Genomic DNA, 23731 nt, shown 5'->3' on the forward strand with positions numbered 1-23731 from the left:
GCACGAAGCCTTTGCGGGATACGTTGAGCTTCTGGTAGAACTTGCGTGTATCTTGAGAACGGCACAGCTTTTCCATCTTCTCGCACTTCGCTTCTTAACGGCGGCGTTTCTTCTCCTGAAAAAGGCGGGTCTGCTGTCTTCGCTTTCGTCTATAACGTTCCACGTTCTGCCGGGTACCTTGCTGCAGCGCGACCGCCCGTGCTGCGTCCTTCTCCTCCATAATCTGCCTACACTCTTCGTCGAACCAATCGTTCCATCGACTTCGCCCCGTATACCCGATGTTGTTCTCAGTTGCGTCGTTAATGGCTGCTTTGACTGTATTCCAGCAGTCCTCAAGAGGGGCCCCATCGAGCTCACCCTCTTCCGGCAACGCTGCCTCGAGATACTGCGCGTATGCAGTGGTGACATCAGGTTGCTTCAGTCGCTCTAGGTCGTACCGCGGCGATCGTCGGTACCAAACATTGTTGATGACGGATAGTTTTGGGCGCAGTTTAACCATGATCAGATAGTGGTCAGAGTCGATGTTAGCGCCACGATATGTCCTGACGTCGATAAAGTGGAGAAGTGCCGTCCATCAATCAGAACGTGGTCGATTTGTGATTCTGTCTGCAGTGGTGATCTCTCGGTGTACCGATACGGGAGGCTGCGTTAGAAGTAGGTGCTGCGAATGGGCATATTCTTGGAGGCGGCGAAATCAATTAGTCGTAGGCCGTTTTCGTTCGTCAGCCGGTGAGCGCTGAACTTCCCAATAGTCGGTCTAAACTCCTCCGCTTGGCCAACCTTAGCGTTCAAATCTACTATGATGAGTTTGACGTCGTGGCGTGGTTTTTGAGCACATCGGCGAGTATGCGTGTGTTCCCGATGAAGTTGAGAGATTTACAGTTCCACGAACCGAGTTTCCAATCGCTAGTCCTTTTTCGTCGCAGTGGTCTTCACCGATGGTTCCGGTCCGTACTCTCTTGTTGATTGTTTGTTGCGTATGTTTTTTCAAAGGCTGGCTTGCAGGGCCTGACATCAAACCCCCTAAATTTCCGGAGGATCATTCCTTCTTATTCCCGGTGAACCATGGTGCACAGTTTCACTTAGAGTTCCTCGCTGGCATTCGGACGATGATCAGCCACCCCTAACATGGCGAACAGACGCTGTTGTGAGCCGATCATGACATGAAGAAGACGCTCGGAAAGATTTGCACCTCCAGGGAGGAGCAAACCCCCCTTTCCCTGTCAGCATACGATCATAGTTCCCACCGGAGTTGGTTACCCGATCTACCGGGTGAATATTCCTTTGAATATTTCTCCAGAAACTTCTCTGGTTATTCCACCAGGATTTCCTTCGCATATTCCTCATATTCCTTCCTCCTCCTTCATCCGGAAATTTCTTTAGGAGTCTTTCTGGTATTTCTCCAGGAATTCTTCCAGATATTCCTCCAGAAATTCCTTCCAATATTCCTTCAAATATTCTTTCGGATATACTTCTAGGATTTCGTCCGATTATTCTTTATGATATTCCTCCAATAATTCTTCCGAGAATGCTTCCGGATATTCCTCCAGAAATTCCACTGAATTTTGTTCCAAGAATTCGTCCGGATATTTCTTCTTTAATTCGTCCGGATATTCGTTTAAAAATTCCTTTGGACATTCCTCCAGGAGCTCTTCTCGATATTCTCCCAGGAATTCCTTTAGATATTTCTCCAGGAATTCTTCCGGAAATATTCCAAGAAGAATATCCGGAGAAATTTCTAAAGGAATATCGGGGGAATTCTTTGAGAAGTATCCGTAGGAGTTTCTGATGGAAAACTGAGAAAAAATCTGGAGGAACTTTCAAAGGAATTCTTGAAGAAATATCTGGAGAAATGTCTGGAGGAATATACAAAGGAATTCCTGAAGGAATATCCGGATGAACTCCTGGAGGGATATCTGGACGAATTTCTGGGGGAATATACGGACGAATTCCTGATGGATAATCCGGAAGAATTTCTGGTGGAACACCGGAAGATTTCCTGGAGAAAATGTTCGAAGGATTCCTTGGAGAAATATCTGAAAGAACTCCTGGAGGAATATCCAGAGGCATTTTTGGAAAAATATCTGGACAAATTCTTTGTTGAATATCCGGACGAATTCATTGATGGATGTGTAGATGAATGCCTGGAGGAATATCCAGAGAAATTCCTGGGGGAATATCCAAAGGACTTCCTGGAGGAATATCCAAAGGAATTCCTGGAGGAATATCCAAAGGAATTCCATGAGGGATATCTGGACGAATTCCTCGAAGAATATACGGACGAATTCCTGATGGATAATCCGGAGGAATTCCTGTTGGAATATCCGGAAGATTTCTAGGAGGAATATCCGGAAGATTTCTAGGAGGATTGTCCGAAGTAATTCCTGGAGGAATACCCGGAGAAACTCCTGGAGGAATATCTTTAGAAATTCCTGGAGTAATACATGGAAAAATTCCTGGAGAAATATCCTGTCGAATTCCTTGAGGAATATCCTGAGCAATTTCTGGTAGATTATCCGGAGAAAATTCAGGGAGAATATCATGAATATTCCTGAAGGAACACCGGGAGGAATTCCCGGAGGAATATCTGGAGAATATATAGAGGAATTCTTGGAGGAATATCCGAAGGAATTATGGAGAAATATCCGAAGGAATTATGGAGAAATATCAAGAGAAATTCCTGGAGAAATATCTGGACAAATTCCTGGAGGAATATTTAGACGATTCCTGGAGGAATATCCGGATGAACATCCAGAGGAATTCCTGAAGGAATATCTGAACGAATCCCTGGAGAAATATCCGGAAGAATTCCTTGAGCAATATCCGGACAATTTCCTGTAAGAATATCTGGATTAATTCCTAGAGAAATATCGGGAGAAATTCCTGGAAAAATATCTGGTGGAATTTCTGTAATGAGGAATACCCGGAGAAATTCCTGGAGGAATATCCAGAAAAACTCCTGGAAGAATATCTGGCGGAATTTCTGGATTAAAACCCAGTTGAATTTCTGGTGGAATGGCCGGAAGAATTCCTGGAGAAGTTCCATGAATAATATCCGGATGAATTTCTAGTGGAACATCCGGAAGGATTCCTGAATAAATATCCGCTTGAATTCCTGAAGGAAGACCCAAAGGAACTCCTGGAGGAATGTCTGGACGAATTCTTGGAGGAATGTCCAGAGGAACTCCTGGAAGAATATCCAGAGGAATTCTTTGAGAAATATAAATAGAAATTCCTGAAGTAATATCTGATTTCTTGGACAAAGTTTTTCTGTACATTATTTCTGACAACTTTCCCAAAGACGCCATTTTGTTTCAACCAATTTTGAAAAATAATATTTTAATCCCACTTTTAGGTGAATTAATCACAAATAAAATTTTCTCGAATGATACCCCATGATGTTGCTGATAGGGTAACGGTACCAATAATGGAAGTATTAGGAGACCCACAAGACGAAAAAAATTTAAATCGATAATTATGGTGAATTTACAAATTTAACATCTTAGCTTAATAGCTAATTAGCTAACAAATTTGCTAACAAAAATGAGATAGGTGTTATTTAACATCAACAACTACCAAATATTGCTTGCACCACTAATGGGTGCACGGTTAATTTTTGTTCCCATAGTAATGCTATCCATTAATTTGTTATGAGACAATTGCACCACTATAGGTGCAAAGAAGTCAATTTTATAAGAAAAAATTATTGTTTTCAACAGTTTTTTAAGCGAAATCTTAGAATAAGTTGCATTAAATAGGGTATTGAAAGCACGATGCATCAACTAAAACCATCATAAAGTGTATAATTATAAAAAATCTCATTAAAACCCCACTACCTCCACCATTTGTGCTACCTCCACTAAGGGTACGGGTACCTTACTTACTGAACCTACCCTCCATTTTAAACACGAATCATACCGAAGAAGCTGACGATCACATTTTTCGGGATTTTAACCACAATGCACTGGTTGCAAGCAAATCAGTTAAGACCCAAGAAAGATTTGGCGATACAAAGAGGTGTAGGTATCGTCTGCCTCTGCCCGTCCAATGTAAATAGACAGTGCAGTCTTTTTTGCTCCCCTATGCTTATACGCTAACATTAGTCATATTAAGACTCCTTTCAAATTTTAAACTAATTTGGTTGCGCACACGTAATTTGCGTATGGAGCAGCTTCTCCTCCTCGAGTCCTCAATCATCCGAAATATGAGCACACACGGCATAAACTCAGTCCGTTCTAAATCAAATTGGGTTCTCACAGGACGACGAGCTGGTCATGCCTTTTATTCATTCGAAGGAACGCACCATCCAGAAACAGGGCGGTCATATTGCTCTTTGAAATTAGCTTCGAAATTCGAATAAATCATGTTTAAACAATAAAGAACACAGTAGCAGTCTTGCACATTAATAAGCGAGACCAGGCTACAGATTTGGACCGTAGTGCGGTTCCAATATGATGGGGAAATTCTCAATGAACGCTTTTGACGAAAGAATCAGGCAGAGGAAGGTCTGATGTTGATTTCTGATCACGTATTCTTTCATTCATAGATTCCAGCTTGGTTTTTGTTTGGTTTTGTCTTGTGCTTAGTTGTTAATCGTTTTAATCATGTATGAAGCATTGTCCCCTCACCTGTTCAGCTATGCAAAGGGCTGTCAAATTATTATATGACGCGAGCGTGCGTATGATGGAACGGTCAAAGAGATGCGCAAAATTCTAGGAGGAATTCATACTTAAACCGTTAGATTTGAAATTCCTAGTACCGTTGGTACTGAGTATGCATACAAGATGATCTTTAGAACAGAAGATAATTTCAATTAAATGCTGATGCATTCTTCGAGCGGCTTCAAATTAATAATATCTAATAAGCATACCCAAGTAGCCAATAAGCACTACCATTCGCCAAATTGCCATATAGGCCCAATAAACGACTATTCAAAAACTTATAAGCATTAAAGTAGCACTATATGGCCGATTTGGCGAATTGTAGTGCTTATTGGTTACTTGGGTAGTGTTTAAAATTGTTTTAGATTTAAATGTAGTTTGCATCTTAATAAAAACCAGTAGCATTTCAGGATATTTTCCTTCGCCATATTTCAAAGGTTTGGCACACCACGTTATGCAGCCAATTGCCAGGAGAATAACTTCCAACCTAGGAGGACGCAGGAAAGGCCTCCCAATTACGCAACTCATGGGGTCATGATGGAAGCAATTATCAGGCCCCCTTCTTTAAGAAAAGGTATGGCGGCTGCAAGGTTGCCAGGATCATCCGCGAGTACGCCCCAAAGGCTGGTATTGATTCCGTAGGTTTCCCTTGGGATATTGATATTCAAGTATGGGGGAGAGGATTTTACAGGAAATGCTCGCCAGTATTAAGAACCCTACATGTATCGCACGGGGCTCAGAACAAGCTCTCACCAAAAGAGCCACTGGGGGAGACCGACGTCAGCCATCGTGCACAGAATCTGGTCCCCTTGGATAAGGAGAGGGATCCCTTGAACTCCAGTAGGGAATGCAGTGCCATCGCTCGCAGTTTTTGGCATTACGCCATCGCCAAAGTTTTTTTAATCGACACGCCACCAATTGAAATCAGTTCCACTTTCATTTATCATCAGACTAAGGCCGGAGTGGCCTGTGCTGCACATAAAAGACTTCTCCATTCAGCTCGGTTCATGGCTGCACTTCGCCAACCACGCAGTCTGCGGAGGGTCCGCAAGTCGTCCTCCACCTGATCGATCCACCTTGCCCGCTGTGCACCTCGCCTTCTTGTTCCCGTCGGATCGTTGTCGAGAGCCATTTTCACCGGATTACTGTCCGACATTCTGGCTACGTGCCCGGCCCACCGCAGTCTTCCGATTTTCGCGGTGTGAACGATGGATGGTTCTCCCAACAGCTGATGCAACTCGTGGTTCATTCGCCTCCTCCACGTACCGTCCGCCATCTGCACCCCACCATAGATGGTACGCAACACTTTCCTTTCGAAAACTCCCAGTGCGCGTTGGTCCTCCACGAGCATCGTCCAGGTCTCGTGTCCGTAGAGAACTACCGGTCTTATAAGCGTTTTGTAGATAGTCAGTTTGGTACGGCGGCGAACTCTATTCGATCGAAGCGTCTTGCGGAGTCCAAAGTACGTACGATTTCCAGCCACTATGCGTCTCCGAATTTCTCTGCTGGTATCGTTATCGGCGGTCACCAGTGAGCCCAAGTACACGAATTCTTCAACCACCTCGATTTCGTCACCACCGATAGAAACTCGTGATGGGTGGCTCACATTGACCTCTCTTGAGCCTCCTCCTATCATGTACTTCGTCTTCGACGTGTTGATGACTAGTCCAATCCGTTTAGCTTCGCTTTTCAGTCTGATGTAGGCTTCCTCCATCCTCTCAAAGTTACGTGCCATGATATCAATGTCGTCGGCGAAACCAAATAACTGGACGGACTTCGTGAAAATCGTACCACTCGTGTCAATCCCTGCCCTTCGTATTACTCCTTCCAAAGCGATGTTGAATAGCAGACACGAAAGACCATCACCTTGCCGTAACCCTCTACGCGTTTCGAAGGGACTCGAGAATGCCCTGAAACTCGAACTACGCACATCACCCGATCCATCGTCGCCTTGATCAACCGTATCAGTTTATCCGGAAATCCGTTTTCGTGCATTAGCTGCCATAGCTGGTCCCGATCGATTGTATCATATGCGGCTTTGAAGTCGATAAATAGATGATGTGTGGGCACGATGTATTCGCGGCATTTCTGCAATACCTGACGTATGGCGAACACCTGGTCTGTGGTAGAGCGTTCACCCATAAATCACGCCTGGTACTGCCCCACGAACTCTCTTGCAATTGGTGTTAGTCGACGGCATAAAATTTGTGAGAGTGCCTTGTAGGTGTCGTTCAGCATTGTGATTGCGCGGTAGCTGCTACAATCCAGCTTATCCCCCTTTTGGTAGATGGGACACACAGCACCTTCCATCCAATCCTGCGGCAGAACCTCGTCCTCCCAAACCTTGATAATTACCTAGTGCAGCACTCTAGCCAGTGCCTCACCACTGTGTTTAAACAGCTCTCCTGGTAATTAGTCAACTCCAGGGGCTTTGTTGTTTTTCAGCCGGCCGATCTCCTCCTGGATTTCCTGGAGATTTGGAGCCGGAAGTCGCATGTCCTGCGCGCGTGCTCCCTAGGTTCATTACCATACCGCCACCGTTGTCTGCCATATCGCCATTCAGGTGCTCTTCGTAGTGCTGCCGCCACCTTTGGATCACCTCACGCTCGTTCGTAAGAAGGTTCCCGTTTATGTCCTTACACATATCGGGCTGTGGCACGTGGCCCTTACGTGAACGATTCAACTTCTCATAGAACTTTCGTGTGTTATTAGCGCGGTACAGTTCCTCCGTCTCTTCACGGTCTCGATCTTCCTGCTGCCGCTTTTTCCTCCGGAAAATCGAGTTTTGTCTGTTCCGCGCCCGTTTGTATCGTGCCTCGTTCGCCCTCGTGCGGTGTTGCAGCAGTCTCGCCCATGCTGCATTCTTCTCCTCAACTAACTGCTCACATTCGCCGTCATACCAGTCGTTTCTCTGATCCGTAGCCACCGTGCCTAGTGCAGCGGTTGCGGTGCTTCCAATGGCGGATCGAATATCTCTCCAGCCATCTTCAAGAGATGCTGCGCCTAGCTGCTCTTCCGTTGGGAGTGCCACATCCAGCTGCTGCGCGTAGTCTTGGGCTAGTCTACCGTCTTGTAGCCGCCCAATATTAAGCCGCGGCGGACGACTCCGACGCGTGTTGATCACCGTCGAGAGTTTTGAGCGCAGACATACTGCGACGAGGTAGTGGTCGGATTCAATATTCGCACTGCGGTAAGTGCGTACGTTCGTGATGTCGGAGAAGAATTTACCGTCGATTAGAACATGGTCGATTTGGTTTTCCGTTACTTGGTTAGGTGATCTCCATGTGGCCTTGTGGATAATCTTACGGGGGAAGAAAGTGCTTCGGACTACCATTCCGCGGGAGGCTGCAAAGTTTATGCATCGTTGGCCGTTGTCGTTCGATACGGTATGCAGACTATCCGGTCCGATGACCGGTCTATACATTTCCTCCCTTCCTACCTGAGCGTTCATGTCACCGATGACGATTTTGACGTCCCGCAGTGGGCATCCATCGTAGTTCCACTGCTGATCTATAATTTCAAATTTGTAGAAGTCCGCAGAATTTTCCTAGGAAATTCTTGTGAACCATTGGAGTAGTTCCGTTGAAATCTCCAGTAAATTTCCGAGAAAATATGGAAGAATTTTGTGTGATTTTTTTTTATATTCAGCGATAGCCCTTGAGAAATTTAAAAAAATCCCATGAGAATTTAAAAAATATGTTCGTTCAAATTTTAAACAATTTCTTCTGGGATTTCCAACGAAATTGTCGTGAGTTTCCCACGACGTTGTTTGGCCGAAATGGATGGTTGAAAAGTCGTTTGACTGCATAGTTCACTTGGAGCCATTTGACCGAAAATGTAATTTGGTCAGACTGATTGACATGTTTGGCCAATGGCAAACTGCATAAAAAATTCGGTCAAATAACCCTTTCTGTCAATTGACTATTTCAGCTTAATTGTCATTTCGGCCAATCCACATTTTCGCCAAAATTTCCATTTCGGTTAAACCACATTTTCGGCCAAACGACTATTTCAGCCAATCGGCATTTTCGGTCAAATTGCTAGATCGGCCTTTGTTCGTTCGGCCAAAAAAATTTACTATATAGCCAGATAAAAATTGACTATATAGATGATTTTTTACTTAACGTGATATTCGACCAAGTTGCATTCAAACAGGTGGCTTTCCGACGAAAAGTTTTGAGCCACACGATTGGAATGTAATTTTGGCCGAAATCCACAAGATCGAAAGTTGTTTAGCTGAATATGTCATTAAGCCGAACAATCCATTAGGCCGAGACCCATCTGGCCGAAAATGTAGTTCTGCCAAACTGGTCATTGAGCGTGATTAACCGCCCATGTTCGCTCTTATTGCCAGCTGAGCTGTAATTACACAGAGAACGATAAATGATGTTTGTGACTAACATCATCTTAGGTGTGTAAGAACTGATGACCCAAAATTAAGCAATACCAGCGCCGACCGTGTCCGAATGCAGTTCTATTAGAGAATAGATAGAAAAATGTTGATATTCGCATTGATGGAAACTGTAGCGTGTCGTTTGGTCGAGGCTACAGTATTTCTAGAGAAAACAGAAAGAGAGAACATCGTTTCCTTCTGTTCACCTAGTTCCACTATGGACTATCAGATGGTAAAAATTAACAAAATTTATCGAGATGTACATATATTTATTTGGATTGTCATCCAAGTTATTGATTGAATTTGTCTATTTCTTATATGACTATTACTTCCGTACAACATTTAGGATATGTGTTTAATGTAAAAAAAAATTCCCATCGCGAAAAAAAATATTTTTTGTCCCTTTATTTAGAGAAAAACTCCCATGACGAGCTCGGTGGTCTAGTGGCTACCGTTTCTGCCTCGTAAGCAGGAGGTCGTGGGTTCAATTCCAGGCTCGTCCCTTTCATACTTTGTATTTCTATCTTAGTTCTTTCCGTGTTTCACGTTCTACCAAAACGATTCCTACTGTTATAACCTTCCACACAATCCCAAAACCTCCCGTGACACCTATGAGAGGTCGTAGAGTTCTCTGCATCTTTCTTAAGTAGGAGTCCAGCAAATCATCCTTCCCCTTCCTCAGCATTCGCAAGGACGTGGCCAGGACAGATCTCGACTATTGGAGAGTGCATTGCTTCCATCTAAGAGATATTGATTAGTCCCAAATCAATATCTGTGGTAACGGATGAAATTGACGCTACTCTCATACAATAGTCTTGGCTTGTACCACCTACGAATTTGTGCGAAATGCTCAATGCTAATGCTAATTTATTTAGAGAAAAACTCCCGTAGTATGTATGTCTCCGTGTGCAATATTGTTTTCACCTCTATTCGTCGAGAAACTTCTTGACTGCGAACGGCGACAAAAATTCCAACAAGTCGCGGTAATCTTTTTATTTTATTTTTTCAAACATGAGCTCCGGAAAAGCGTGGCTAGGAGCAGTGAATAACTCACGGAATTGGAAGGTAGGTCATAATATCATTGTGTAACAACATGAAAATTTCAGTCAAAACCACCTATCCCACTGTCCAAACGCAATGGAACAGCTACGGGAGCAGTAGGATTGGACTGACCTTCTTTTGGGCGGATGAAACTCTCTTTAATGAATTTATTCCACTCTTTTATTTACGACTAGGCAAATCTGCCCGATCTCACTCGGGTATTATTTTTGATCTGTCAATCATTTCACATTGATTGCAGTGTCACACTCTAGATCGATTTCAGTTCGTCGAGCTTGATGGCTTTCTTCAGAACTCATGAAACCTCAATGAAATTTTCAACTTTCTCCCTCAAATTGATCAACTATTAGTATGTACAAACACAGCTGATGCCAAGACGAATCGATCAGTGAGGAAATATTGAAAATCGGCCCAACCGTTCGTGAGTTATAATGCCTCAAAGGAAAAGCAAACTCATTTTTATATATAGAGAAAGAATTGATAATTTTTTTTTGACAGTTCTACAATTTTGTTTTAAAAGTTCGAACTTTTAATTTTAGAATGAAATGCAACTTTCGAAACATCCTTGTTACAAAAGTTAACGTACTTTTATTATGAACATTTACAACTCTCTACGAAAAAGAAGCATGTTTACCAATGGTTTAATGAATTTCAATAATGGAATTTCTTTCTATGTAATTAATTTACTCACCCGCACAACGTAGAAGAAATATTTCGAAGATCGCGCGAGCGTTCTGCGAAATGAAACACGATCGGGTACAAACTAAACTTTTTTAAATAATTAACCTTCTAATGCAGGGCTGCCCAACGTACGGCCCGCGGGCCGGATGCGGCCCTCGGCTCCATTTTTTGTGGCCCGCGGCATGTAAGAAAAATAACCTCATTATCGGCCCGCCAGCTTTCCTATCCGGATCCAGAAGTTTTTTTTAATTATTATTCATTATTCAATATGGAAGTTTTAAATCAAAGCTTGCGCTGCAAAACCATTCATTTGAATTTGGAAACAAAAATAATGTTTTTCATAATTTGAAAGGGAAACGCGATGTTTCACATTAACCCTTTGTATCTTGGGTAAGCGACCCCAAGATACAAAGGGTTATTGTGAAACATCACGTTTTCAATGACGATTGGTCAAAGTAGTTTATGTTCACGTTGAAAAAAAGGAAAGCCGGTTTGCTTAATTTGTTCGGAAAGTTTTGCTTTATTGGAGGTATAAAATCTGAATCCAAGTATTCTATGAAATATGATGTTTGAAAGGGCACAGGTAGGAAACAAAAGTTGATAGTATTACAAAGGTTTTAAATTAAATTTCCATTTATTGATTCAAATTATTGCAGAAAATGCAGTACGGGCCAGTTTTGCTGTTAGTAAGATTTTGGAAAAAACGGATGATTTTTTTCTAGGACGGAGAACTTTTAAAGGAATGCAATTCGGTTGTTGTTGACATCGTGTCGTAAGGAAATAGCCTCTTCCTGTAGCACAGTTTGTGCGGAACACGGTGAAGAGTAAAAGTCCTCCCAGAAGATTTAAAAGTTACGTAACGTGAAAAAGCCGTCAGCTTCATATTCTACTCTCTCGCAAGCGATGAAAATATCGTCATGAAAAACGTGGCAAAGGTGTCTGTCTTCATGGTTATTTTTGAATGGCAGATAAATTGGCAGCTTTATTACCAAAGCAGGGAACGACTAATGGGGGAAAACCTGAGGGCTGTTAAGACCTGTGTAAAGGAACTTTTTCTCCTTCGAAAACTTAAGTGACCTCGCGTTGTGACAATTCTAAGCAAGGAAAAGCAATCATATACGTATGGCGATATTTCCCTGCCATTCCACATTCACCAAAAGAATCGATATGCGACAACGATCAATATTCCTAAAGTATTGACGATCGTTATTAAGACAATCAACTTTATCAACGTTAGGGAACTCAATCCCCACTAATTATAAATGATGTTGACGGAAATGAAAGCCGAATCCCGAGACTTGCTGTATTATTACGAATTTCATTGACTAAGCTTTGGTACCATCCTTGAGAGATTTTATTCTTTTCGAAATTCTTTGGCACTATTTCTACACGATAAAGGAAAACCTGTAGACATCCGGTAAACGGCGTGAAAAGATTAATTTAATGCCTCAAATGGATCTCTAACGCAACGACGAAAACAAAATAAACAAAAAAGGTTGTTTCAACGCAATTAAATCGTGATTAGTTTTTCTAAAAAAAAATGAAAACATTTAAAAAGTTATGTTCAAAATATTTTCTGGCCCGCCAACAAGTGTGAATTCTGAAAATTGGCCCGTGGCTTGAAAAGGTTGGGCAGGCCTGCCCAAGACCAAGGATATAGGAAGCTGCTTTCTCGTACTCGAGCGTCATTTTATTCGAAATACCACCAGGAGCATATAAAAAGTCGTAGCCGCGCATCATATCGCACGGCAAAGGAGACCCAGGTATGGAGACTTAAAAACTCTTTATTTTTCATATCCTTAGAACGAATCACAGTGGGTTACAAATACATTTATATGATTACATTTACATTAGGTTGGGCAGAAAATACGTTGATTTGCATATTTAAAAACACCGATAATGCAGCATTGAATGTAAATTTTCAAACTTTTATTGCGTCGAAAATACAAAAAAGGTTAATAGATTTGAGAACTTATTTCAACAGAGGAAAACCGGAAAAGCGAAATTCTAAAAATTCTAGATGAAATTTGCGAATTAAAAGATTTAATTTCTCAAAGTGTGCTTAGATCAATTTTAGAAGGCAAAAAAGAGATTTTCAGCGAAAACAAAAAAAATGGGTCTTATAGAGTACACAATGCAGAACAAATATTTCAATGACTGTGCGATCATTCTTCATTCTGAAGTAAACTCCGTCCGGCCAAACTGGTCATTTGGCCGAAAATGCCAGTCGTTGGACGCGGATGGTGTTAGGCGGAATCTCTGTTGTTCATTATTAAGATTTCTAATACTTTTTTGCCAAAGCGCCTGTAATGTTATGTATAAGAAAAAACTTATACATCACAATAGCCACATACGTTCCAAAACTTATACTTTTCATTAACTTATGAATATTATTAGCTTTTTGGTATGGGGTCATTCATTAGGTGGCATAATGAAGTGTATTAGTATTTTCGAATAGGTTTTTGCCATAACTTTTCGTTACGTGTAGGGTAGGTGTTCCGATCTGGCAAATTCACGATTCAGCCATCTTGGATTTTAATATGGGAGAACCAGGAGAAGCACTGAAAATGAATTTTTCACCCCCGCCTTCTTCTCTTCCGTAAACTTGGCAGATTGGAGCACCTAGTAGTGTATTGCTCCAAACAGATGCCTGCGGAACTTTCGTAGATTTTTTAAAATCCTTTTAAATTTCCCGTCAAAACTCGTAAGTGTTTCTCGCAGATATGTCGAAGAATTTTCTGTAAAACGGATAATTTTCCGAGAAAATACCAATTGAAATTCTGTACAATTTTTTTTTCAAACCCAACGAGCTTCCTTTGAAAATTCCAAAGAATTTTGCATGGAAACTTCAAAGTACTTCCAGTGGCCAAATGAATGTTTTGGGAATTGTTTTAAATTTAAAACCGTCATTCAACCCAGCCGCCGCTTTGCAAAATTTGGACTAAAGCCGTCGCCGACGATTTTTTGACCGGCGCACTTCTCTACCGCCAGCACATGATAGCGGAATGATAGGATCCCAGCCACAACACAGGCAGTATCGACAGGTGTGGACGGGAGCACCCAGAAGCAGCTCTGATGTACTGAATGGTGATCGTCGACAGGGTATTGATATCCAAGGCCGTAGATGAGGCAACTATCAATGATAACATGTTCTATCTATCTATCCACAGGCGGAACGCTCTTTTGCTGGTTCTGCGGAGCTTGGATAGGGTTCGCATAAAATTTACCCTGGCTTCGAAACTGACTTTTGCCCGGCAGAAATGGGGCACAAAAGTTGGAACCCGGTTTTAAGCCTCATAGTTGGCGATTGACCAGCCGTTCGACAGCCTTGATCAACGAAATTAGCCGTTATTTGGAGACACTTGATCATGGCCTACCCGATCCCGTCTGGACCTGATGAATTCCCTCTACTCCTGAAGAGGGCAAAGGACAGTTTTGCAGTAGTGAAGGGTGGAACTCGAAAATCTTCGAACGTTGACGATCTGGCTAAAATGGACCTCTGGATCTCGTTAATTGGCACTGAGGATGAGAAATATTTACCGAGCGCATTGGCAGCTTTCGGAGTATCCGAAATGGTACGAATGTATGCGCTTGCCACTGAGTGCGTTAACTCTCCCTCAGAGTTCGATGGCAGCTTGAGACTGGGCGAGGAAGTTCTCATATCTCTTCCTTTTGGCTTATTGGGTTACCGAGCAGCATTCATAATTCCTGGTGTGGTGGCACGGTGGTGAATGTGAGAATGTGAGCAGTAAGTGGAGGTGAATAATAGCATAGGCAAGATTGTTACAACACCACACGACGGCAAGCAAGGCACAATACAAACTTGCGTGGAACATACAAAACTCGATTTTCTGGAGAAAATCCCTGATTGATCCACCTAGCGGTGTTTGTGCCTTTCTCGTACATCAGATATACTTAAAAAATTGAGTGAGAATTTCTTAGCGGTTTTTTTGTATTTAAATCGTATTTTGGCCATAACTTTTGATCCCATAGTCCGATCTGGTCAATTTTCAATAGGAAACAATGGGACAGGAGTCCCCATCGAATGCAACTTATTGAAAGATGAGTGAGTTTTATTTTGCGTACATACATACACACACGCACACACATACACACAGACAGACATTATCTCAATTCGTCGAGCTGAGTCGTTTGGTATATAACACTATGGGTCTCTGGACCTTCTATCACAAAATCGACTTGGAAGTGAATATATAACCTTTTCGTTACACCTTGCTGTACGAGAAAGGCAAAAAGCACCAGTAGGAAAGACATGAAAAAAGAAAGATCAAATTGTAACGCGATGGAGAAACTATACTGCGCTAATGACGCAGCCAAGTTCTATAAGAGGTTGTTTAAGTAAGCGACAGAGTTAAGGTCACTCCTGACAGAATTCAAGTTTCAAAGTGCTTGCGTTTTCGGGGGCACACCACTCGATACGGAAGCAATACACAACTGTCGTTTCTAATTTTTCACGCACGCATTTTCGACGCAGCAAAGCTGAATCAACAACAATGACAGTTGTCCGCCGCCTCCGTATCGAGTGGTGAGCCCTCGAAAACGCGAGCACTTTGAAACTTGGATTCTGTCAGGAGTGACCTTAAGCTGGGACACTAGTGTGCATGACCCACCAAATCGATCTTTTCCCTGAAATTTAAATATACCCGCCAAATTGTTCTGAAAATAATATTCTCCTAGAATTTTGATTAATACAAGAGAAACTTCTGAAGGAATTCTTGGAGTTTTTTTTTCGAAAGATTTTTTTTGGAAAAATCTAGGAATTTCTTTAGAAATAAAATTAAGTTTTCTCCGGTCATTTAATTGGGAATAAAATTCTTGTAAGAATTCCTTCGGAAATACCTTTAGCAATTCTTTCGCAATTTCCTTCGCGAAATCTAGATTTTTTGAGGAATTACTGGAAGAGTTTGTTTTAGAAAATCCTGAAATAATTAACTGATGCAAATCTCTAAAAAAAAACTGAGAGAGTTCCTAATTCAATTTCTGCAGGAAAGCAGCTTTCAAAGGAATTCATAAAAAAATTATCTTAGAAGAATTTCGGAAGGAAACAATTTCCGTGTTATTCTTGAAGGAATTTTGAAGGGTTTTCCAAAGGAATTCCAAAAACAAATCTAATTAAACTCACTAATTATTCTGATATTCAGGATAAAGTAATTTTCTTCCAACAAAGTGTCCGGAATAATTTTTCACTAAATAAACTTATGGAGAAATTTATAAAAGACTTTTGGGAGGTTTAACGAAAGAATCCCTGGAGGAATATTCAAATGAACTACTGGTACTGGTTGATAATGAAGGAGTTTCCGAAAGAATTTCTGGAGGATTTTCTGGCTGGACATAAACATAACTTCATACACAGAAAACTTCATACAATCGAGCGTGAGGTGATCCAAAGGCGGCGACAGCACCTGAATGGTGATGTGGCAGACAACATTAATAGCGGTATGGTAACTGTTCGCAACAAACTAGGTCTACCCGCCCAGACTACATCCCTGGTTCAACCTCTGGTATCTGCAGTGATTATATCATCACCATCGCCAAACAACAATCGATCTGCAGCCTCACGAATGTTCTACGAATCGCCATCCGTAGAACATCATCACCATCCACACATATATTGCATAGGCACCAGCAACTGGATAGGTAACCGATAGAGGCGATAGAGAGTGAGTCCCTCACTCTCCGGTCAGCATTTATCGGCTCTTTACAACCGAACCTTGACCTCGACTGAAGGATGCTCGATCGACAGTTGGATTTGGTTCCCCGAAAAGAACACTGGGCAACGAGCCCATACGCAGTTTTTTAATTCGTTAGTTTTTTAAGTCCAAATACATAGTAGTAAAGTGCACGTTGTTTGTGTCTCCTCTATAAAGTGTATTTTAATAAATGTGTTAAGCTATTCCAACGATGAGATGTGCTTAATTTATTTTGGAATAACCGTGCATGTGATCCTGGTGGATGCTCCCGGATTAGAGGATTTATACCCAAGAGCTTCGGAGTTGAACTAGACTGATGCCTCAGTCTCCTCTGGATCCCCACTTCCCTCTCCATCCAACGGTCGATGTCGAACCATACTAAAGGGCTCATTCCACTCAATCGAAGATAAGGTAATCAGAAAGGTTCGCACATTGTGGTCCTTCGAACCAGACGGCACCAGGGAAGATCAACGGAAGCTCGAATAGGACGCTGTCGGTGCAGGTGTGCAGATACGGAAAAACGGCGCAAATCGGTGCCATCTTAGCCGCCAAGTGTTGAACAAAGGGATTGTTCTTGTGCAATCGACACGATAAAGGATTAACGCGACAAAGGATCAGTTTTTCAATGGAAGAAAGGATATCCACCATCACGCTTTGAGGACATCACGGATTTGCTTGGACATCCATTGCGCGACTTTTGGTCAGGTTAGTGAAGACTGCTTACTATATGTCCAGCCGATCCTAGGAAACTACAAAATTCTAACACCTGTAATCTTCCATAAAACGCATGCCCACACTCGTCGAGATTTGGATTTCGGGTTTTTGGAGGCTTGATTTCATCGCAAATGAACTGATTTCGTCGCTAGTTGGACTGCATGGTGCTGGAACTGGAGGCAACCAGAAAGACATTCGCTGGACTAGTGCTGAAACTTGTCTCACAGGTAAATGTTAAAGAACAAGTATATGTCCAGTCGAAGCATACCATACATAATACTAACATTCGATTTTCGAAAACTTTCTGGATTTGAACAACCAATGGAGCCACGCCGGATATAACCATCTGGTATACCGATTACCGGAATTAAGGACGTTTTTCCATCTGAAGGCGCTACGTGTCGTCGCCCCGAGTTTTCTTCAACAACTGAACATTGCCGGTCAACGACCTCTACGGTACGTGGGCAAACACAATCGTCATCTTGTGGAAGATATCACGTTCGAATGCGAAGAGGCAGCGCCGATAATCATTTGTCCAGGTAAATACATTTTTTGGTATATGTCGCCGAGGCAAGGCGCACAGTAAATACACCTGTTGATTTAAAATTCTATCCTCTTCGACACATTCGTAACGCTTTGAGCATTGTGGACCAAGTTGGGTCTGTTGGTTGAATCTGATCACTGGGATTTGAATTGTTTGAACATTGCGAAATTAGTGCCTGTCGCTCGCTGGATTGGTGCAGCTGTTGGTTGCCTAGGTAAGCCACCACAGTATATGTCCAGCCGTGGCATTTATTTTGATTACTACATCGCCTATTCCTCCTCTTCACTCCCTACTGCTTACAAACTGCTGAGACGACTGGCTGACGTGCGAGATATTTGGATTATTAGTGCTCTGTGATTGAAACGTTTTGTTAGGCACAACAGCCTGTTTCGCCAGCCATGCCGCCAGCCGGATCGTCCGCCAAGAAACCGTCGTTGAAGCAGCTTATAGCTAGGCTTATGGAGTCACAGTCTTTGCTGCAGGACATTTGGGAATTCATCGAGAACTTCAAGGAGGATACGAAGCTTTCTCAGGTGGAAGTCCGACTTGAGAAGTTGGAGAACATTTGGGATAAATTTTCGGAAACGTTAGTCGAGATCAAGTCCCATGACGACTACAAGGATGACGAGACTAATGACAAGGAAAGGCGAGAGTTCAACAACCGGTTTTATGAGGCTAAGTCTTTTCCCGTTGATCAAGCGAAGGAAAGAAAGGAACCTTTGCTGCTAGACCAGAGTGTGCGGACACATGACACTTCTGTGCAGGGTGCGCTGGACAACGTTCGCTTGCCCCAAATCAAGCTACAAAGTTTCAACGGAGACATCGACGAATGGTTGAGTTTCCGAGACCTCTTCACCTCGCTCATCCATTGGAAGCCGGACCTGCCAGAAGTGGAAAAGTTCCATTACTTAAAAGGATGCCTTCAAGGGGAACCACGGAGCCTGATCGATCCGCTACAGGTAACCAAGGCAAACTATCAAGTAGCATGGGATATACTACTGAAACGTTACAACAACAGCAAGCAGTTGAAGAAACGGCAGGTTCAATCGCTGCTATCATTGCCATCGCTTTCCAAGGAATCCATTGGGGAACTACATTCGCTGTTGGAAGGTTTTGGGCGAATTGTTTGAACTCTCGACCAGGTTGTGCAGCCAGCGGAGTACAAGGACTTACTGCTGGTGAATATTCTTACGTCACGCTTGGATCCAGTGACACGGAGGGGATAGGAAGAGTTTTCATCATAGCTTGTTCGGGAAATCATCCGATGTTCCAGTGCAATTCTTTCCAACGGTTATCGGTCTCAGACAGGGACGGCCTGCTGAGAACTTACTCCCTCTGCCGAAACTGCTTCAGGCCGGGGCATTTGGCGCGGGAATGCCAATCCAAGTACTTGGGCAGGAACTGCAAGGGTCGTCATCACACCTTGGTTTGCTTTAAGCCAGACAGGGGTGGTGAAGGCAAGGTCACAGTGGTTGCAAAGGGCAACATTCCATTTTCCAACAAGGAAGGGCAAGGGGCTCCAAATCTAAATTCGTCTCAAATGGCTAATACGGCAGCCACGAATACAACGGTTTCAAATGCGGCACAGCAATACTCCTCTCAAGTCTTGCTGGCTACAGCAATCATCGTTATGGTGGACAACAATGGTAACCAGCACCTGGCACGTGCTCTTCTGGATTCCGGCTCCGAGAGCAATTTTTTAACAGAACGGTTGTGCCAGCGTATGAAAGTGACTCGAAATAAGGTGGATATTTCGGTCCTTGGCATCGGACAAGCTTCAACAAGGGTTAAGCAACGGGTTCGAGCTATGGTGCGCTCGCGAGTCTCCCCATTCTCGCGAGAGCTGGACTTCCTTATCTTACCAAAGGTAACGGTAAACCTTCCGACGATTTCGGTCAAAATTGACGGCTGGGCAATTCCGAGCGGGATCGAGTTGGCGGATCCTGCATTTTTCGAGTCGAAAGGGGTGGATATCGTGCTCGGGATTGAGTCGTTCTTCGACTACTTTGAGACAGGCAGACGGATTCCATTAGGGGAACAGCTACCAACGCTCAACGACTCGGTATTTGGATGGGTCGTTTGTGGAGACACGTCAATTGCTTCCAATTATCTACCACCAAGCTGCAATATTTCAACCTTCGAAGGTCTGGACTCACTTTTGGAGCGTTTTTGGCAATGTGGGAACTTGGTTCGGAAAAGGCATATTTTCTGGAGGAGCGATGCTGTGAGGAGCTATACCAGCAAACAGTTCATCGTGCGCAGGACGGTCGATACACTGTTACACTGCCAAAGAACGAAGATATTCGTCCGATCATGGGCGAATCGTGAGCCATCGCCAACCGACGGCTTCCTGGAACAGAGTACAGATTGGCACGAGATTCCAGTTAACGAGAACAATACATCACATTCATGAATGAATATCTCGCCATGCGTCACATGAGGAAGATTGATCAGGCTACTCAGGCAACGGTCGAACGATGCTATTTGCCGCATCATCCGGTGGTTAAAGAGGCATCAACCACCACCAAGGTACGAGTAGTGTTTGACGCTTCCTGCAAGACGGCGTCGGGAGTCTCACTGAATGATGTTTTGCTGGTGGGGCCAGTGATTCAAGAGGACTTGAGGTCCATAATTTTGCGAAGCCGTACTCGACAAATTATGTTGGTGTCTGATGTGAAAAAAATGTTCCGTCAAATCAATATTTGCGAAGCAGATTGACCACTCCAATGTATTCTGTGGAGATCTTCACCGATTGAGGAAGTTGGGGCATATGAGCTCAACACCGTGACGTATGGAACTAAGCCAGCTCCTTTTCTAGCCACACGTACGGTCAAGCAACTGGCCCAAGATGATAAAACCCGGTTCCCATTAGCAGCACGGGCTGCTGAAGAAGATGTGTACATGGACGATATCATCACGGGAGCGGACGACGTTGCTACGGCTGCTATTCTCCAAAGGCAACTTAACGAAATGATGGCTAGTGGCGGATTCCGGCTTAGAAAATGGGCTTCTAACAATACTAAGATACTGGAAGGTGTTGCTCCTGAGGATCTGGCAATCCCACTGTCTGTTGAGGTCAATCTTGGTTTCGATTCCTCAGTGAAAACCCTAGGGCTGACCTGGGTTCCAGAGACAGATGTCTTAAGATTCCAATTTAAAATCCCCCCAGAGGACGAATATAAGGAATATACAAAACGCCAAGTTTTGTCAATAATCGCTACACTGTTCGATCCATTAGGGCTACTGGGAGCCGCGATTACAACTGCAAAGATATTTATGCGGTATTTGTTGTCAGTTCAGGACAAAAATGATCAAAACTCGACAGGGATCAACAAATTCCTTCCACGGTGGGTGAGGCTTGGAAGAAACTTCTCCGTCAATTACTGACGTTCAATCTGATCACAATAGATCGCTGCGTCATCATTCCTGGAGCGAAATCTGTCGAAATAAATTGCTTCTCGGACGCGTCAGAGAAAGCTTTCGGAGCATGTGTTTATATAAGGAGTGAGAATGTCGATGGAGCGGTAATAGTCCGGCTTCTAACCTCAAAGTCACGTGTAGCACCCTTGAAATGTCAATCGATTCCGCGGCTAGAACTGTGTGGAGCACTATTAGCAGCTCAGCTCTACGAGAAGGTTCAATCTTCCCTTAAATCTACGATGACCATCTACTTTTGGACCGATTCGACTTGCGTACTACGTTGGATTGGAGCTACTCCCACGATGTGGACTACATACGTGGCAAACCGAGTGGCGAAGATACAAACTATCACCGAAAAGGGTCACTGGAGGCACGTACCAGGTGTGGACAATCCGGCTGATCTCATATCCAGGGGAATTCCGCCAGCAGAAATCGTGGAAAACCGATTCTGATGGCAGGGTCCAACGTGGTTTTGGCCAAAAGCACCTACAAGTTTTGGAGAGGAAGGAGAGGAAGAAAAACGTCGGATGGTAGTTGCAAGCTCAGCGTCACCATATTCGGAGTTCAATGACCAATATATTGCAAGGTTTGCATCATACACCGACATGATCCGCCGGACTGCATATTGGCTGCGTTTGATGAAATTACTTCGCAAACCAAGGGAAGAGAGGAAGGATGGGTCGTTCTTGTCCACCGCAGAACTGCGACAAGCGGAAAACGTATTGGTTAGAAGAGTTCAAAATGAGGTCTTCGGTAGAGAATGGAAGGCGATCATCAATAAAACCGTTTTACCATCTAATTCACCTCTACGGTGGTATAATCCGCTTCTTTCAAAGGATGGAATCATGAGAGTCGGTGGTCGTTTGAATAAATCCCAAGAAGCTGAAGAGAGCAAACATCCCATTCCATTACCAGCTCGACACTCTTTTACTCGTTTGATGTTAAAGCATTACCACGAAAGGCTTCTACATGCTGGTTCACAGCTTATGCTGGCTGTAGTCAGACTACGATTCTTGCCGCTAGGAGGGAGAAGTGTTACCAGGCAAATTGTTCACGAATGCTTGAAATGCTACCGTTCAAAACCAACTGCCATTCAGCAATTCATGAGTGATCTACCAGCGTCTCGAGTGACGGTTGCAAGGCCATTTTCCCGGACAGGCGTGAATTTTTTTGGACCCGTCTACATCCGTCCAGCCCTACGACGACCCACAGTAAAAGCCTACGTCGCCCTCTTCATTTGCATGTGTACCAAGGCGGTGCACCTGGAGTTGGTCACAGATTTGTCCACTGAACGTTTTCTCCAAGCTCTACGTCGGTTTGTGTCAAGGAGAGGAAAATGCAGCGATATTTATTCCGACAACGGCACCAACTTTGTAGGAGCCAGAAATAAGTTGCAGGAGTTTTTTAAACTGTTGAAGGATCCAACTCACAGGGAAATCCTATCCAAAGAGTGTTCGGAGCAAGGGATACAGTGGCACTTTAATCCGCCCAGTGCACCACACTTCGGAGGCCTCTGGGAGGCCGCAGTTCGTTCAGCGAAGAAGCATCTCTTGAAGGTTGTCGGCGAAAATCCCGTTTCAGCTGAAGATTTTACAACACTTCTTGTACAGGTGGAAGGGTGTTTAAATTCACGGCCACTCACCCCTATGTCGGAGGATCCCGAAGACTTGGAACCGTTGACTCCCTCGCATTTCCTTGTTGGAACGTCACTTCAAGCAATACCCGAGCCCAATCTTGAAGACATTCCTCTCAATCGGCTTGATAAATACCAGCTTATGCAACGAAAGCTCCAAGACTTCTGGCGCAGATGGCGCCGGGAATATTTATGCCAACTTCAAGCAAGAACCAAGCGTTGGAAACCACCAGTTCCGGTGGAAATAGGAAGATTGGTCGTGATTCAAGACGACAATGTCCCTCCGATGCGGTGGAGAATGGGACGAATACAATCTCTTCATCCTGACAACGACAATGTGGTTCTACGAGTGACCGTGAAGACGTCGTCCGGCATGTTGACTCGTCCAGTAGAAAAACTATGCTTCTTGCCATTACCGGATTGCAACGAAGAACCAAAAACTCAAATCGCCTCGTCCAACATTGAAACGTAATCATCGTTCCATTCCCCTACCCTGTCGAAGAGGATATTCCTGTGTTTTTTTCTTTTCAGAAATTTACCATTTCTGGGTGGGTGAGGATGTTCGCAACAAACTAGGTCTACCCGCCCAGACTACATCCCTGGTTCAACCTCTGGTATCTGCAGTGATTATATCATCACCATCGCCAAACAACAATCGATCTGCAGCCTCACGAATGTTCTACGAATCGCCATCCGTAGAACATCATCACCATCCACGCATGTATTGCATAGGCACCAGCAACTGGATAGGTAACCGATAGAGGCGATAGAGAGTGAGTCCCTCACTCTCCGGTCAGCATTTATAGGCTCTTTACAACCGAACCTTGACCTCGACTGAAGGATGCTCGATCCAGACAGTTGGATTTGGTTCCCCGACGAGAACACTGGGCAACGAGCCCATACGCAGTTTTTAAT

This window comes from Armigeres subalbatus, chromosome 1 (genome assembly GCF_024139115.2).
Source record: "Armigeres subalbatus isolate Guangzhou_Male chromosome 1, GZ_Asu_2, whole genome shotgun sequence".
Classification (NCBI taxonomy): domain Eukaryota; kingdom Metazoa; phylum Arthropoda; class Insecta; order Diptera; family Culicidae; genus Armigeres; species Armigeres subalbatus.